At 43.0% G+C, this 17,007-nt stretch overlaps 1 pseudogene; it reads left to right on the forward strand.

Moving 5' to 3' along the window:
• Positions 1-2,564: 2,564 nt before the first annotated feature.
• LOC110291383 lies at positions 2,565-4,010 on the forward strand (annotated as a pseudogene).
• Positions 4,011-17,007: the final 12,997 nt, after the last annotated feature.

A 17,007-nucleotide genomic window follows, 5' to 3' on the forward strand; every position in this document is an offset into this window, starting at 1 on the left:
GTGGGTATTTGGATATGTCTACCCATTCTAATAGTTATAGTGGCATTCAAAAAGTTATTTGTAATTTGGAAGTTATTATAATTTTTAAAATGTGTACATTTGGTTTAGAATAGCTCTCTGAGGGCATGCTGCATGTATAAATACCAGACTGCAGACAGGACTTGGATTAATAGACCACGAAGGACTATTTTTATGGAGAGTTTAAGTGTATAATATTGTCATTCCTAAATTGTATTAATAATTTCCTACACATGTCCAGCGTGTGTGCCGGGTTTTACTGTTCTGCAGAGTGCTATTGTGCATATTATCTCATTTTTCTCTATTAACAACCCAGGGATGGGAGCTGGGATGCTTTAAAGTATTGGCACTGATGCCCCTTGTTTGAGATAAAGTCTCAGGAATGTGAGACAAGAGAAGGATGCCATGAAGGCACAATGAAGACACAATCATTCTTTCCAGTGACCAACATCACAACAGTTCATAGTGACTTAGGAAGTGTTAGTCCTGGGGACAAGACTATTTCAGTACATCTCCCCCCAGACAGTGGAGGAAAAAATTGTAGAGGAGATGACTATCTCCCACTCCTTAACTAACCATGAATTCTTAGATTCCTTAGTGAACATAGTGCTATTTCTTTCTGGTTGAAAGTAGAAAAAAATGTGATCTTCATACTTGTAGCTATCGCAAAAGGAAGCATATCGTTTTGGCTGTTGCAATTAAAAGTGTTAACTTCATATGTATGTTTTACTCATAGAATAATCTGGGTCTTCCAATTTTCCCAACAGAAACACAGGAAGACAGAGACAATGAGCTGTGGTAGTATCCTGAAAGTCAGAATGGAATCATGAACCCAGGAATCCAAAATCCTGTAGTCTGCACTGAGAATGCTTAAATAATTTATTGTTATAATTATTTCTTCAGGACACAACTCCAGGATTAGATGGTAATTTTATTTGACTTACATAAAGGGGAATTATTACTGCAGTTACCTTTAAAGAGCTCTCTGGGTTTGCTGGGAGTATCTGAATTAACAGTAAATTGAGGCCCATTACATATTAATGGGTCAGCTGATTTATTGGTGGTGCTAGCTGGCAATTAGCCATCCTGCACAGTGTCTTCTGTTTGGGCATTACTTTCTCACTATTGAGTGCCAGCTCAGGGATGAGCACCTTGAACCAGTGGGGTATTCTCCCTGTCAACCTAATAGGGCCTTGCATCATCTTAATGGTGAGTTATGGTCTGTCCTGAAGGATATTTGGACACACTTAATATCTTTGGATGACAACCATTGGAAGCATAAATGAAAGTACATGTTGTCATTGAGCCACTAAAAATCTTTACCCAGTCACCAGATAGCCATTATGGTGTATGGATTGCTTTGGATATTTCTCTTATTTTTTATATTATAAAATTCCCTTTAGTTTCTGTGGCACTTATAGGACGTTTTTCTATGAATCAGCTGTAGCACAGGGAGTTATGGCCCACAGTATTTATTTGCAAGAGTTACTTTGGGGTGTCTAATTTGTTCTCAAGAGAAATATGTAGATATATATATATTTGCTCTGCTTGCAAAATGTTGTAATAAAAATTGGTGATTGATGTTGATTATAAGATGAAGTGGTTAGGCCACATTAGCCAAGGTTATAAATCAATGGAACCTAGAGTTCTGATTGGCCCCTGAGAAAGCTTTAAGTATGAGTGTTTTTTTAATGAGTCAATATATTTCAAGTCTTTATAGTATTGACTTCTAAAGTTTATTGGAACTGTATTTAAAACATCATTCTACCGTGTGCTTAATAAGTTTCTAATACAATTTGGTTTTGCTTATCTAAGCATGCAGTTGCAGAAGAAAATGCATTAAAATTCTCTTCTAGGAGGGAAAGCAGTTTAAGAGTTTGTGAGGGAATAGTGTCGCTAAATCCAAGCTAATTGCTTGATCAGTCCATGGGAGAATTAGCTGTTGGTTGCTGAGGATTAATTTCCGTCTTAACAATTCCACGAGGAAGAGGTTTCTTTCTGAGTGTCTCTGGTCTGACTTCACCCTCCCCTGTCTAAGGACTGAGCAGTGAAGACACTGGAAAGATAGAGAACCCCTCATTTCTAGCCTGACCAGACTGTGCTTCTCATCTGCTTTTCTGGCTCCCAAGTCTGCTTTCCTTTAGCCATTGTGAGACCTGCAATACTTTCCAAATATTTCCCACATGTGGTTTTTCTGCATGAAATAAAAGACCTTAACTGGGCATCCATGAACTTACAGGAAATAAAAGATTTCTTAGTGGGACTGTATTCATTCATTTATTCGTTCACTCATCCACCCATCTATCCAACGGTTCACTCATTTATCTACCAAATATACTACATGTTAGATATTTTTCCCTATTAGAAAACGTCAGTAAATAAAAAAAAAACCCAAATTTGTCTTTACATGATCTTAGGATTTTTTTTGAAATTAGTATCTTAACAAAGTGGGATATGGACAAAAAGCAAGACAAATAAATAATATACATTTATGTTATATGAAAATATATGGGTCCTTGTCTCGCAAGTGGCGTGGGCTGGCTGAAGCCGGTAGTTGAGGTGCTGAGGGCGGCTGTAGTGGGAGTGTTCCGAGCATCCACTTGGTTGAAGGTGAAGCTTACTGTTTAAGATGGCAGACCCAGATGTTCTCACTGAAGTTCCAGCGGCATTGAAGCGGCTAGCCAAGTATGTCATCCGGGGCTTTTATGGCATTGAGCACGTGTTGGCCTTGGACATCTTGATACGGAACCCCTGTGTAAAAGAAGAGGACATGCTGGAGCTGCTCAAGTTTGATCGGAAGCAACTTCGATCCGTTTTGAATAATTTAAAGGGAGACAAGTTCATCAAATGCAGAATGAGGGTAGAGACTGCTGCAGATGGGAAGACCACCCGCNATAACTACTACTTCATCAATTACCGCACTCTTGTTAACGTAGTGAAATATAAGCTGGACCACATGAGAAGGAGGATTGAAACAGATGAGAGAAATTCCACCAATCGGGCTTCCTTCAAATGTCCTGTCTGCTGCAGCACTTTCACTGACCTAGAAGCCAATCAACTGTTTGATCCCATGACAGGAACTTTCCGCTGCACCTTTTGCCATACAGAGGTAGAAGAAGATGAATCAGCAATGCCCAAAAAAGATGCTCGCACGCTTTTGGCAAGATTTAATGAACAAATTGAGCCCATTTATGCATTGCTTCGGGAGAGACAGAGGATGTAAACTTGGCCTATGAAATACTTGAACCAGAACCCACGGAAATCCCAGCACTGAAGCAAAGCAAGGACCGAGCAGCAACTGTTGCTGGAGCTGCTGGCCTGGCAGGTGGGCACCACCGAGAGGCGTGGACCAACAAAGGCCCCTCGTATGAGGACTTGTATACTCAGAATGTTGTCATTAACATGGATGATCAAGATGATGTGCATCGCCCCTCGCTGGAAGGGAAAGCTGCCAAAGAGAGACCTATTTGGTTGAGAGAGAGCACTGTCCAAGGGGCGTACAGTTCTGAAGAGATGAAGGAAGGTGGCATCGATGTGGACACATTTCAGGATAGCGAGGAAGCCCGTGCGGGGCCTGATGACAATGAGGAGGTCATGCGAGCTCTACTCATTCATGAGAAGAAGACTTCCTCGGCGACAGCTGGCTCTGTGGGAGCAGCCGCTCCGGTGACAGCTGCTAATGGCAGTGACTCTGAGAGTGAGACCAGCGAGTCAGATGACGACTCCCCACCCCGGCCAGCAGCTGCGGCTCCTCCTCCTCATCATCGTGATGAAGATGAGGAAGACGAGGAGTTTGAGGAAGTAGCAGATGACCCCATTGTTATGGTGGCTGGCTGTCCATTCTCCTACAGTGAAGTTAGCCAGCGGCCGGAGCTGGTGGCCCAGATGACCCCAGAAGAGAAGGAAACATACATAGCCATGGGCCAGCGTATGTTTGAGGATCTCTTTGAGTGAGCTTTCCCTGCTCTCCCTGCTGCTAGCCCATTGCAGAGAAACTTCCCATCAGGTGCTTAAGGGCCTTCCTCCCGCCCGTGTAAGAAAAGCACCTGTTAATCTAGCACAGAAGCATAGTAGGAGAGCAAATTTGATTTTTTTTTTTAGTGTAAGAAACTTCCCAGAAAGGTAGGTAGGTTATAAGTATTCAGTTCCCTCTTACTATTAAAGTATTAATATTTTTCTCTATTTCCTTATCTAATTTTTTCCTTTCCTTTTTAAGACATACTTTTCTCACTCTGACTAAAATGTTCTTATCTACGTTCAGAACCCCACTAGGGATAAGTGTTCCTGGTATTGCAGCTGCACTGTGGTCAGGCGTTTGAGACAATTCCTTATATTCCTGCCAACCAAAGCAGCTTACCAAGATGCAGATCACTGCTTAGGGGAATGGAATATCCAAGCACTTCATCTTCCTCAAAATTGAGTGTGGGGCCAATCTGTAAACGGAGTGAGAGAGTACAGGAGAGAGGGGTGCCTGAACCTTAGGTTCGTGTGTAAACTAGAACCCTCGTCTGTAGAACCGATAAGGCTGGTAGATTGTTTCCTTTTCATAGACCTTTTGGGTTGTACTTTAGGTGACAGATAAACAAAGCAGGTTAGGTCTACCCTCATGGAGAAATTCAAGGAGCACATGAACGAAGGGAAGGAGTCTGCATCCAGGGTTGAAGAATGGAGAATACTGGGAACTGTGCCTTAGAGCTGCCTCAGTGTGATTTGGAAATCTCGGATGTAAAGCTGAGACTGGCCCCACTTCCCCCACTTGTTCAATAGACCTGTGCCAGTGCTCTGAATTGAGGAGCCTTTCCAGTACTGAGCAGTGTAGAAGTGCTGATTCCCCCACTCTCCTCACTCTTCCAGAGGTCATCAAAGCCTTTATTTGTCTCTCCTTTGAGCCTCATCAGATATCGAATTCAGTGCCTCTACTGTGTTGTTGAGCATTGTAACCTCAAGGAACATAGTCATTAGCATGGTGTTATTCCCGAAGGCAGAACTTTCAAAATAAAGGACTTTCATATAAGGTCTACAACAATTAAACTTTTATAGTGTTTTCCCTTGCAAAAAAAAAAAAAAAAAAGAAAAGAAAATATATGGTATCCACATTAACTGGTGATAAGAACTATATATGAGGAAGATATGTTCCACATTGGTTGTTTTTGTTTTTTGTTTTTGTTTTTTTGAGACAGAGTTTCTCTGTATAGCCCTGGCTATTCCGGAACTCACTCTGTAGACCAGGCCTGCCTCGAATTCAGAAATTCGCCTGACTCTGCCTCCCAAGTGCTGGGATTAAAGGCATGTGCCACCATGCCCGGCCACATTGGTTGTATTTAGCTCCTTGGGTAGGGAATGCCTGTTTGGTGGTGAATGGTGAGCTGTAATGATTGGGACTGAGGCTCTGCCAATCTCTCATATTCTTCTTCATCACATTGCTATGTAGCTCTCAAAAGGCTTTCTCCTGGGAACCGAACCATGCTTGAGGAACAGTCAAGAAAAGTGACGATGGTAGCCACAAGAAGAGGCCTGCAGAATAGAGGACCAGGGTTCTTTGAAAGAGGCAAGTGTTAGGCAATGGCTGTAACCTTGTATGAGGTGTTTCCTCCTTTAAGAGCCTTTGTCTAATCTCAGGGAGGGAGTAGGGCAACAAGAATGAGTGAGGAAAGCCAGGCTAGAACTGTGGAAACTATCTGGAGGGTACAAGATGAAGATCTGTGGTAAGAAGACCGTTTAAGGTCAGAAAGGGAAGGGGACATCATGATGTAGGGATAGGTGGCCTCTGCCCAGCCCCATCTGCAGCTTTCTGACAGCTGGCAGTTCAAGCCAGGGAGAGCAAGGAGCTGCAGATGGGAGGCTGCAAGGAGCTGTTACTGTAGTAGCAGTGACCACAGGAAAACAAACCAACACAACAAAGCAAACAACAACAGTACCAGCATCAACACAAATCCAGGATGAGTGAAGCAGCGAGTCACAGCAGCTATCTATAAAGGTCTTGGTAGCAATCAGGGACAGACAGAAACGTCAGTTTCTCTGCCTCCACAGAGATAGATTGCTGTGGACCTGGTTGTCAACTTCTCCCAACCTTTGGCTTGCTCAGAGTTCTTCCCCTTTCCCTACCAGGTTTGATAACTTTTCCTTGATGAATTCTATCTTTTCACTTTATTTGCATACCCACCATCAGCCAGCTGGGGCCCCATTGATACCCAGGTATCTCTACAAATTCATGCAGTACAGCACTGCAGAGGCAGAGTGGCCACAGGAGCAATGGAGAAGTGAGCTTCAGGACTGGCTTGTAGCCAGCGTGTTCTTAGAGGGGGATGCCTACAAGACCTGCAGGGTAAGACTGTTGGAGGCTCCATGAACTTGATGCTTCTGCCTTGGGTAAGAAGATCACTCAAACCAGCCTCCAGGATCTGATTGACTGACCAAAATCTAATATTGAGAGCTAGTCCCTCAGCCTCCAAGACTGTAGTGGCTGAGCTATACAGGGGGATTCTTCCTTGAAGGTATTTTCAGCTTCTAAGACCTGCTGCTGCAGAGAGACCTGGGATTATGATTTTCACAACTTGTTGGAGTCAGGAGTCCTGCTGAACTTGCCAGTCCCCAGATGACCACCTGCAGCCTTGGTCCACAGGGGACTGCTCTTGATTGGTACCCTGAAGCCCTCTGAGAACTTTGGGATTGTAGCACTTCTTAAAACTGAATTTCTGGTGAGCGAGCATTCTGATGTTTCTGAGCCTAGAAACCTGTTCTTTTTTAACTGTGAAACCCCATGTGGCAATCAGTTGAAGGCTTGATCCTGTTTGAAAGTTGTGAATCCTCAGTGACATCAAAGAACCTCCATTTGTACCCTTTGTTGATTATTCTTGGAGAAGGGTGAGGAAGGAAGGCATTTGGAAGCAGAAGATGGTCTCTACTGTCAGCTTCAATGGTCTTGAGAGAGACAGAGCTGGGTAGCAGATTTCAGAATGGTTGTCTTGGCACCAGCAATAAGAGCTTGTCTATTTGAACCAAGAAAATCTGACAAACTGTGAAAGTCCAGAGAAGGGATCAGACTTTATTGAGGGGAATAAGGACTGAACGGTTGAATTAGAGAATGTTTCTTACTTCCTGTAATAAAAAAAAATCTAGTATTGAGAGCTAGTCCCATATTAGTCTTTTTTTTTAGTTAATTGATTTATTTATTCAATGTATAACCCCATAGCAGCTCCCCTCTCCTCCTAGTACTCCCTCACCCAGATTACCCATCACCCCTCCCTTCTCTTCTGAGAAGAACGAGCTCCCCCACCCCCCAATCACCTAGCCTGGCACATAAAGTCACTGCAAGAGTAGGCACATCCTCTGCTGCTGAGGCCAGACAAGGCAGCCCAGTTAGGGGAACAGGATCCACAGGCAGGTAACAGATCCAGGGACAGCCCCCACTCCAATTGTTTGGGGACCAGCATAAAGACCAAGCTACACTTCTGCTACATATGTGTATGGGACGACCTAGGTCCAGCCCGTGCTCACTCTTTGGTTCAGTCTCTGGGAACCCACAAGGGTCCAGGTTAGGTGACTCTGTTAGTTTTCATGTGGGGTCCTTATCCTCTTCAGGTCATCCTTCCCTTCCCATAAGACTCTCTGAGATCCATCTATAGTTTAGCTGTGGGTCACTCATCTGTTTCTATTGGCTGCTGAGTGGAGCCTCTCAGAGGACAGTTATGTTAGGCTCCTGCCTGCAAGCATAATAGAACATTATTCATGGTGTTAGGGATTAGTTCTTGCCCATTGGATGGGTCTCAATTTGGGGTAGTCATTGGTTGGCCATTACTTCTGTATCTGCCCCATCTTTGTCCTCCATATCTTACAGGCAGAACACATTTTGGGTCAAAGATTTTGTGGGTGGGTTGCTGTCCTTCTCCCTCCACTGGGAGTCCTGCCTGGCTATCTATTCTTTAGGTCAAATGAAAATGTTTTGTTGAGAGGTGTAGAAGGGATTATGCTGAAGTGTAAAGTATGTGCGTGTGTGTGCATGTGTGTGTGTGTGTGTGTGTGTGTGTGTGTGTGTGTGTGTGTGCGTGCATGTGTGGTCAGTTCTAGCACACAGCAAGGAGAGGATGTGACAGAAGAAAAAGGTTGGGTTAGAGTCGTCCTTCTCTGGTGAAGAACCCTTTGGTGTGCTCATTCCTTTGGGCTCTGGAGTGAAATTAGAAGGCCTTTTCAGAGTAGGAAAATGAGAACTAATGAGAGAGGAGGAACGAGAACAATAGAGGACAAGCTGGGGAAACTGCACAGTATCCTGGTGGACATGGACCCGTCACAGAGCTCCAACCTAGCTTCCCTGATGCCTAGAGTGGAGTGGCTACAGGGCTGGGTTAAGACACTGTTCTATACTGTGCATAGATTCCTGTGATTCTGGAGCCAACACTATGTCTGTCCAATTGCTAAATACATAAATGAGCAAATGGAAGGAGCCAAAGGAAAAATTCCGATTTATTTTCGATAGAAGATAAAAAAAATATATTTATGTTATATGGATATTTCACCTGTGTGTATGTCAGTGTGCCATGTGTGTGCCTGGTGCCCACAGAGGCAGGGATGTGGCACCAGATCCTTTAGGACTGGAATTACACACGCCTGCCAGCTAACATGTGTGCTAGGGATTGAACCCATGTCCTCTGGAATAACAGCTGGTGCTCTGATATACTGAGCTCCAGGCTCCAAGTTCTCCCTAGCTCCAAGTTCAGATTCTTAAAACAATTTATATGGCTGGAGAGATGGCTCAGTGGTTTAGATCACTTGCTTGTCTTTCAGAGTACCTTGGTTCAATTCCTGACTTCTGCATAGAATTCTCATTTTTGGCCTTTGAAAGCACCAGGCACACACAGTGTACATCCATGCAGAAAAAGCACTGATAAGCATAAAATAAGAAAATATCATAAAAAAGATGCAAAGAAAGGTATATACAGGGCTAGAAAAATCAGGGTAGTGTGTCTCTGTAAGGATTTTGTCATGAAAATAGAGTTAGAGTTTGGAAACATGACAAGAAAATATTGGTAGATTCATTTTCAGAGAAGAATAAAAAATAACAGTCAATAGTTTGATTGTTTAACAAAAACAATGTGATCTCAGTTTGTACTTTCTGATTTTTTTGCATAACGAATGCTCCTTCTTTGAATGCTGAATGATAAAAGAGAAAGTGTTGAAGAGTACTGGGGCCTGAAGAGGGGAGGTGGCCCATCAAGAGGACTTGTGTTTTTCTACATTAGCTATGTGCGAGCCACCAGAGCTGACTCATGAGAACTCAGGAAGAAGAAGTCCCAGAAATCTAGAGATGCATACAAAGCCTGCCATTTACACAGGTGCTCTGTGAACGAGGTGGAAACCACAAAACATGCCTGGTAACCTAAATGCCAATGTGAGACAGGAGTATGGAGTTGGTACAGGTGATGCAGGGGTCAGTGGCTTTCAAGGGAGGACAAAGTTACTTTCTTTTTTACTGGATCTTAGATGACAGATGACAAAAGTATGGTAGTTATCGTCAACTTGGAATTCAGTGGAGAATATGACAGTGCTTTCTCTGAAAACTTCTGCACATGTGTATTTTTGAAAAAATCTAAACATTTTTACTATGTATGAATGTAGAGGATTCAAATATGAACAAAATTTGATGTTGAAGAAGTCACAGGATTGATGAGAGATGACTTATAAATAAATACTCATCATATAAGATGAACGGGTTGGCAATTGTGCACAATTGTAATTTAAATCTATTTAACCATGTCGTAAACTATTTACAAAGTACACATTTATGGAGTACCATGTGATGTATTGATACATGTATACACTGTGTAATTTTTAAGTGAGGGAGAAGCCAAATGCAATGCATTCTCTAACATTTATTATTTATTTTTGAAAAAATTCCAAAATTTCTGGTAACCTACTCCAGCAATTGATCTCTGTGTTGACCCTCCTTGATGTAACACCAACAGGAAAGGGATCAGTGGTTGCAAAAGAGAAAACTATGGAGAAAACATTTCAAGAACCCCCCTCCCCCAAGGATGCTTGAAGCTGCAAGTGATACTGTACTCTATGACATATGTATTGTTCACATTAACTAACTTATGGGTCACGGCTATAACCTTTGCAGTATGACATACAATAGCAAATCTAGCATGACTTTCTTTTTTCTCCTTCATAATTTCACAGGGAGAAAATTCATTCTCACTGCAGACTTTTACAACCTCAGCACATTTCCCCCCTCCAGTTAAGAACTTTCACCTTTTCATTTAAGGGAAACACTTTATGGCTTCTCTCTGGCATATGCGAATTGCCAGCATCATGACTCTTGACCTTTGAAGCCATTATTAAATAAAATCCGAGTTAGATGAACATAAGTCCTTTAATAGTGTAGCATACAGTATAGGTAGAGGAGAAACCACTTAATTGCGATGAAGGCTTCAAAAGGTAGAAATAGTTGAGGTGGGACTGAAAACTTTGGTTGATGGGGCTAAGGAGAGAGCTCAGTGGGTAAAGTGCCTGCTGTGCTCAGACTCTCAGCACTCACACACTAGCTGGGCTTGGTGGCCTGAGTCGTGTAACCCCAGCATTATGAATGGAGACAGGTAGGTCTCAGAAGCTTGCTGGCCAGCCAGCCTAGCTGCAGCACACTACAAACTCAGGGAAACACCCTGCTCAGAAAACAAGGCAGAGAGTAATAAAGGAAGATATCTCCTTTGATTGTACACATATTGCACACATCACACATAGATCACATTCATGCATATCACACAGATACACACACACATTCTTTGTCTCTGTCTCTCTCTTACACACACACACACACACACGCACGCACACACACACAATTCCAAATAAAGAAGGACATAACCCTTCCTGTTCATGATTCAGCTTCTTTATTGTTTTTTTTCTTGCATTCTGTTAAAGTCGCTGTGTGTGTGTGTGTCCAACATCTCTTGAACTTCAATGAGGCAGCATTAATGGCAATTCCAACTTGGCAAATTTGGCCTGGGCTCTGAATTTTCTAACCACCGTATTTTTTAAACATTGGGAACATTTCCAGTCTCCCTTTTCTTACTAACCAAGAGAACATCTCTTTCTTCCCCAGACCTTGCCTGATGCTACCTGTCATTTCCAGATAATTTAAACACAACTGCTAAGTGTTCTCATTAGCCACTTCACTGAAGCTCGAGCTCATGAAGTTGGTTCCAAACACAACCTTTCTGTTACAGGGGCTGTATCTTTTGGGAACAAATCCAGACTTAACCAGCATGTAAATTTCCAAAGCAAACCCAAATAGAATTCAAAATGTTGTATGAACAGAACCACAGAGAGGTTTTACTCCAACATCCTCTCTCTCTCTCTCTCTCTTTCTCTCTCTCTCTCTGTCTCTCTCTCTCTGTCTCTCTCTCTGTCTCTCTCTCTCTGTCTCTCTCTCTCTCTCTTTGGTTTTTCGAGACAGGGTTTCTCTGTATAGCCCTGGCTGTCCTGGAGCTCACTTTGTAGACCAGGCTGGCCTCGAACTCAGAAATCTGCCTCCCAAGTGCTGGGATTAAAGGTGTGCGCCACCACGCCCGGCTGTCCTTTCTCTTATACACACCTTCCCATCATAAACTGTCCGGGTTTAAACAAGAAGAAAGAAACAATGATGTGATTTAAGGAAACCTGGAAGTATCATAGAAGAAGACATGCTAATTTCATTTCTATTGCTATGATAAAATACCAATGCAAAAGCAACTGAGGGGAGAAAGGGCTTATTTTATCTCACAATTCCAGCTCTAATACAGTAAAGAAGTCAAGGCACCAGCAATTTGAAATGGCTGGTCATATCACTTCTACAATCCTGAAGAAAGAGAGAGGAATGGATATAGGCATGCTTCCTAGTCTTAGTGAATTTCCTCCATTCTTATATAGATGAAGATTTACACCAAAGAAATGGTGTCACCCATAGTGGGACTGGTTTTTGTACACCAGTTCACAATCAAGACTATCTCCCACAGACATGTCTACTAGCTAACCTGGTCTAGGTAATACATTACTAAGACTCCCTTCTCAGGTGATTCTAGATTGTGTCGCATTGACAAAGTAACATCTCAAACACTTTCAGTAGGAAAGATTTTGCTCTTCTTCAAATGCCTCTTTAGGAGGTGCCTTAGTTTGATTTCTACTGCTGTGATAAAGGCACCATGTTCAAAATCAACTTGTGGAAGAAATTTTTTAGTTTACCTCATAGTTGTAGAACATCATGAAGAGAAGTCAGGGTAGGAACTCAAAGCAGGAACCTAGAGGCAGGAACTGAAGCACAAACCAATGGAGATGGTTTGCACAGTCTACTCTCTTATGTAACCCAGGACCACTTGCCAGGAATAACACCACACACAATGGGCTTGGCCCTTCCAACATCAACCACTAACAAAGAAAATACATTACAGGCTTGCCCTTTATTTTTCTTTTAAATTTGTTAAAGGTCTCTCTTCTAGATGAACCTAGTTTGTACCAAGTTGATGAACAACACAACAACCACCACCACCACCCTTCCCCAAACCTGTATCCAGGTCTTTCAGTAAAGATCTCCTTGTCTAAATTTTTTGGGAGGATGGGTAGATACACTTTTTTTGTTTCTTTCTCTGTTTCCTTTTGAGACAGATCTAACTGTAACTCAATGTGGTCTAAGTTTTGCTATCCTGCTGTCATAGGTGCCCAACTGCCAGGATTATATGTACTTACTCTCATGACTTTGATAAAGTAAACACACACACACACAAACAGAAACACACACACACACACACACACACAGGGTCCCATGATTCTGGGAGAATATATTAGATGAGATCTAAATCTGTGGAAGGAATTATTTTTTTAACCTCTAATTCACTCAAAAACTGGGCAATAGCATATTCGAATTACAAACAAACACCCTTAATCTAGTAATGGTTTATAGCAGGGAAGAGACCAGAGCCATGGGAATTTTTTTTCTTCCTCACCAAAGCAGTTTGTTTCATGAGTAGGTTAATGTGCCTAGCTCCTTACCTCCATCAAGGGCTGCCCTGGACAATGTTAGGGTGTGACAGGGTCTCTCTCTCTCTCTCTCTCTCTCTCTCTCTCTCTCTCTCCCTCTCGTGTGTTTGTGTGAGTGACAGGGGCAGTGTGGGGTATGACAGGGCAGTGTGAGTGTGACATGGGGCAGTGTGAGGGCATGAAGGTGAGATGGCAGATGTTGCTTCTGAGACTCCATTCCTCTAGATCCTGGTGATTGTGAGAGGAAGATCTTGGTGTCTCCCTCCTTTGCTTTCCTCCACCATATTGTTTTGAGACAGAGTCTCTTACTGAACCTGGAGTCCACCTATTAGCCTAGGCTGTGTGGTTGGTAATCTCTTGGTGTTTGCCTGTTTCAGATACCTGATGACACTGGGGTTTATAGATTTGTGTTGTAGAGCCCAGCTTTTGACCCATCTCTGCAGCTCCACATATCTATTCTTATCAGGATATAGCTGTCCTTCTTACAAGGAAAGAAACTCTCAGCCCATTTCCCAAATAAAGCACACGTCTCCCCTTTCAGATTTATTACTAGCTATATTCATTGCCGGTCAAATTCTATTAAGAGTCACAAGTTAGTTTGTTACTGTGATAGTCAGAATCTTCATCAGAATGACAAATACTTGATTTTGGCCCCCGGTTTTAAGGGGGACCATATTCTATGGTCATTTAGCTTCATGGTTCCTGGGCCTACTATAGAAAACCAGAGTGGAAGCGTGTAGTAAATCTGAGCTGTCCATCTCATGCTGGCCAGGAGGCAGACAGCATAAGAGGAGCAAGTCATGCACTTCAGAAGCAAGCCTCTCATGGCCTGCTTCTTTCAGCTAGTCTCACCTTCTATGGCCATCACTTCCCATTTTGTTAATGAGCATGGGTTAGTCAATGCTCCTTTGAGATAACCCCCTCTTCATTTTCTGCAAGGCTCTGTGTGTGATATGTGTGTACATGTTCTTGTGGGAGTTCAGAGACCTACTTTGGATGTTGGTCTTTACTTTCTTGTTTGAGGTGAGGTCTTCTGTTGTTCATGGCTGCTTTAACTGCCTAGCTGGTCCATGAGGAACTCTTCCTGTCACTGCCTCCTGTCTCACCATAGGAAACCTGAGGTTACAGACATGCACTACTGCAACCGGCTTTTATGCAAACTCTGGGGATTTGAACTTTGATCCTCAGGCTTGTCCAATAAGCACTTTGCCCATAGAGCCATCTCCCCAGCCCTGAATGTAATAATTTCTGGGAAGTCCCTTGCAGACATACACAGATGTGTACTTTGTGTTTCAAAACCCATGAAGGTAACAATTTAATCATCTCCATTACCTGTGAATATAATTATAAGGTTAACTCACATACATACATACATACATGCATACATATGTACATGTAAAATAAAAATTCACAGATAGAAGAAAATTGATAGCATATAAAATTAAGCACATGTATGAGAACAAACAAGGACAAAATATGCAAGCTACCACAGGCCTTATTTTCATTGAGTCAGAAGGCTGTGATTCAGGAGAGTATCTCTATATTCTAGTATGGTTGTCTCACATCTTCCTTGTGCACTTCAGCTGGTTGTATTCTTCACCTAGTATAGAAAGACAATCCTTTCTGAGATGTCATGATCCTCAATTGTCTTGCTTTTCCCCTTTGGTTACTGTGAGTGTTCATTAACCTTTACCATTATTCTTAGAAATTTGAGAGACACTTTAAAAGATCCCATGTTCCAGATGTAGTTGTTTGTGCCTAGTTTTTGAAACCTAATTCTCCATTAGTAATTAAAAGCAAACTCTCTAGTCAAAGGAACAACTGTCATTTCATTTTTATCCTTTGCTTCATTGTCATAGGTCTACCTAAAGCAGCACCACATAGCTGTTTCCTCTGGATGAAACAGCCTCCTGGAGGAAAGTGGAGGCTCACAAATAAGATTCAGAGGTTCATGAAACTTACAGGACTCAAAGAGACCCAGAGGTTACACAAGCAATAGGAATTGCTGAGGGAAACATTGTGTGGAAGGAAATCAGGGCAGGAACTCAAACATGGCAGGAACCTAGAGGCAAGAGCTGATGCAGAGGCCGTAGAGAAGTGTTGCTTATGTACTTGCTTCCATGGCTTTTTCATCCCAGGACCAGTAGACAAGGGGCGGTACCTCCCACATGGACTGGTCCCTTCCTCATCAATCTCTAACTAAGAAAATCCTCTATAGTCTTGCTGATAACCTGGTCTTATGAAGGCATTTTTTCAATCGAGGTTTCTTCCTCTCAGACAACTACAGCTTGTTACAAGTTGACATAAAACTATACAGCAAGCTAGACTTTGCGGGGCAGGGAGGGTGGGGGAATAAAGGGAGCGGGAGAAAACCCACTTCCTGCCAGAGTTCTGGTGCTCTGGGTGGGCAGACGCAGAACGACTGCAGCAAGCTTTCCATGCGGCCCTGGGTGGGTGTCTAGCTATGGGAAGCTACGGACCCAGCCTGTGGGGGTGTACAAGGGGCAGTCCTAAATAACAGGTTCTCAGTTTCTGGCATCCCACGCTGGATACCATTGAAGAGCTGAGAACAAATAGGGGGTCCAGGGGCAGCTTGGTTAGCCTGGGACCGAAGGGAGGAAAGGGCGGGGCGGGGGGGGGGAGGGTCCTTGGTCCTGTCCCTGGCTGGAGTGCAGGAATGCCTTCCAGCAGGAGGTTAGATGGATCATTAGGGGAAAGCCTACCCCATCATTCAAGCAGGACAGGCCTTGATGAGTAGAGACAGTCTGTGGTTTTAGGAATTTGTTGTAGAAAGGCAGGGGGAAAGAGAGAAGGTAGGGAGAGGGGGGAGAGGGGGGAGAGGGGGGAGAGGGGAGAGAGGGGAGAGGGCCACATGGAGAGAGGGGGGAAAGGGGGAGGAGAGAGAGAGAGAGAGAGAGAAGACTAGAGAGGAGAGTAAGAAAGGTGAGAGCTTAAAGAGAGTGAAGAGGGGCCAAGCAGCCCCTTTTATAGTGGGCTGGGCTATCAGATAACTGTGGGGAGGAGCATACCTGGTTATAGCCAGGTAACTGTGGGGGTGGAGTCTAGCCAGAATGCCAGGATCTTAGGACATTGTCTGCATGACTGATAGTCACAGAATTATGGAGTTGGGGGATCTGTGGTATCAGACACCTGATTCTGGTAATGTGGCTCGCTTTTTCCTCCCTTGTAGAGTTTTCTACTGGGTTGACGGAGCAAGCCTCATTCAACCAAAATAGCCCCACCAAGACTAGAGTAATTTCTTTGGTCTGTTTCTGCCCGTTTAAACATGGGGTAAATAGAAACAGACTCCCCAGAAAAGGAATAGAGCAAATTGTCAAGTTTAAATCTCATCTTTCAAGTTAAGTCTATGTTGTGTATCCTGATGGAAGCACCTCTCCAGGGGAAGTGCAAGCTCCTAACCATTAGGTCAAGAGCGTCACGGCAGGAAGCTTCAATAGTTTCCTAATATGAGAGGGCCTGTTCTCACTTCCACTCCTTGACCCCTCAGACTGTGTCTTTTGGAAATGGGAAGAATCACACTGCACTGTAGCTTGTGTTAGGAAGCATATGCTGAGTTTCATTTAAGGAACAAGATTTCAAATATTATCATAACTAAGTCCTTAATAAGCAACTTAGCCTCTCAGTTAGCCACTAATAGATGTGAGCTGCTGCTGTCCTTCCCCTGTGAAATGGGTTCATGGATCCTAAGCAGCAATGATAATGTGACAGAGCAGTTGATGGTTCTAGCGACTACAGTGCTCATATAAAACCTTCCTTTCTTGAGCATCACTTCATAGAGAGGTAAATTAATATCTTTTTTTATTTATTAATTTTTATTTTTATTTATTTATTTTTTTGTTTGTTTGTTTGGTTGGTTTTTCTTTTTCTTTTTTTTAATTTTTAATATTTTTATTACATATTTTCCTCAATTACATTTCCAATGCTATCCCAAAAGTCCCCCATAGCGCCCCCCACTTCCCTACC

The sequence above is a fragment of the Mus caroli genome, chromosome 3 (assembly GCF_900094665.2).
Source record: "Mus caroli chromosome 3, CAROLI_EIJ_v1.1, whole genome shotgun sequence".
Lineage (NCBI taxonomy): Eukaryota > Metazoa > Chordata > Mammalia > Rodentia > Muridae > Mus > Mus caroli.